Here is a 2,577-nt window from a genome sequence, read left to right on the forward strand (position 1 = left end):
GTAGAAATACTAATTTTAAAAGCCTTTACTTGTTTATTGAGAGACTGAAAGACAAACCACGAGAGACAGAGTTTCCAGTGTTGGTTCAGTCTCCGGATGTCCACAGTGCAGTCAGGAGCTTGGGATTCAGCCCAGGTCTTTTGCACGTGTGGCAGGGTCTCAATTACTTAAGATGTCATCTGCAGCCTCCAAGGAATCAAGAACTGCATGGGTATCCAGATACAGACATAGCTGTCTTCGAAGGTGACTCTCCCTGAAATACTGAAGCTTAGACTAAAAGCTAGGTTTCTCGTAGTCTCTCTCCGCAATAGAGACTAAGATATTGCTCTGTGGGAGAGCAAGTGAAGAGGACAGAGTGTGCGAGTCAGGCCTGGGTGTTGGTCAGCCCGGATAAAGCTGCTCTGCTTGTCAGCAGGTGTGTGTGTTGGCTTGGACTGGCAGACCAGGCCGGGCAGGGCCAAACCCGTCGCACACTGGCATATGCAGGAGTCATGTTGGAGTGCGAGCCATGCTTGGGTAGGCTATCGCAGCTACCAGAAGCATCTCAAGGGAAGGCTAAGCCGGGTGGCAAAAAGGTGTTCAACATTCGTCATCTTTGCCTCGGTCTGCCTGCTTAACTCCATGATGCATGTGGTGGATTATGTCTAAGCTGCCACTCCCAGCTTTGGGTATTACAGCTCATCCATGTTTAGAAACTGGTTGGCGTGTTGTAAATTACACTTCTAAATCCCTGCAGATTTGGGATAAGATTATATGAATGTTATTTGTGATGTCTAGTGTTTCTGCTATGATCAGAGGAATAGAACTGAGTCATTACATAGGCGGCTGCTAGGAGTCCACTAGGCTTGAGGGGTTGATAACATTCCTAGGAAAAGCACAGGCAGTAAGGTTGAGCAGAAATCTCATGGATTTATAAATATACACAAACATATTCCAATATAAAGCTGAAGTACCTCTTAATCTTCATTGGAATAATTGGCAGCTTGATATTCTCCCAAACTCTGGAACACAATTAAAATTTTTATTGAGGCATATTCAGTATGTATTCCTTTAAACTTCTTTTTTCTTTCTTAATCTTTGTCTCACTCTCTGCCTCAGATCTCTCTGTCTCCATCTCTCCTTCCTAGCTACACAACTCACACACACCCACAAGGCACATTTACGCACTCACATCCTCACTAACACACTCACACTCACATTTACACTCACACTTAAAGCACATACACAAATTCACATTCACTCACAGTCACCCTCACCCCCACACAGTCACACTCACATTCACCCACACTCATACTCACACTCAATCACTTACGCTCACACACTCTCACAGTCACACCCACTCATACCTGCATTCACATTCACTCACAGTCACCCTCACCCCCACACAGTCACACTCACATTCACCCACACTCATACTCACACTCAATCACTTATGCTCACACACTCTCACAGTCACACCCACTCATACCTGCATTCACATTCACTCACAGACACCCTCACCCCCACAGTCACATTCACATTCACCCACACTCACTCACCCACACTCATACTCACACTCAATCACTTACGCTCACACACTCTCACAGTCACACCCACTCATACCTGCATTCACATTCACTCAGACTCACACTCACACACAAGCACTCAGTCACACTCATGCACTTACATGCACACATTCATCCTCATCCACACTCACACACTCTAATTCACACTCAGTCACCCACGCTCATATTCTTCACACACTCACTCAGATTCACACTCATCCACATTCACTCACAAGCACTCAACTCATCGTCACACTCACAGTAGCACGCACACATCCTCACCCACACCCACTCATACACACTAACTCACACTCATTCACCCACACTCGTATTCACACTCAATCACATGCTGACACACTCACACACAGTCACACCCACCTATACCCACACTCACTCAGACTCACACTCATCCACAGGCACATTCACACTCACACACGGCTCTTCAGATTACGTGATTACTGTACAGTCTTCATGAGATTAATATCTTCTCTTTCCCAGGCATACTCCACAAACATCCTCTCCTTTCCATACAGCGTGCTGCACTTCACATCCCCCGTCACCTCCAAGCACGCCCTGCGGAGCACACACCCAAGGGACTGCCGACGGCCAGCGTCATTCTGAGATAGCACAGGGTTAGGAACATCATGTTTCCCCCGACACATCCAATTCACTTCTACGTATAGGAAATGGCTAAAAGATCCAAAATAAAGCAATAACATGGTTTAACACTAGATGATGTGTGTTTTTTCAGCTCCGTTTTATTAGTCTTGCTTGTTTTTTCTAGTTTCTAAAATTACAAAGGTGTGATAGTTAAGAAACCAGCAAAGATATGATACATAAAGCAATTTTATCTTGTGCCAGGGATTCTGTAATGATGTTATATTCTTATTTCATTAGAATTTTATACCAAGCAGAGCAAAACCTCAACTTCACATGCATGTGTAATATGTATCGATATGTAGTGGTTTAATACACACTTATTTTGAATCTGAGCAAGTAAATAGAAAAAACACAGAAAAGTTAATTCCATAGA

Source organism: Ochotona curzoniae, unplaced genomic scaffold, assembly GCF_017591425.1.
Source record: "Ochotona curzoniae isolate NIBS_2020 unplaced genomic scaffold, NIBS_Ocur_1.0 scaffold_4683, whole genome shotgun sequence".
NCBI classification, from domain to species: domain Eukaryota; kingdom Metazoa; phylum Chordata; class Mammalia; order Lagomorpha; family Ochotonidae; genus Ochotona; species Ochotona curzoniae.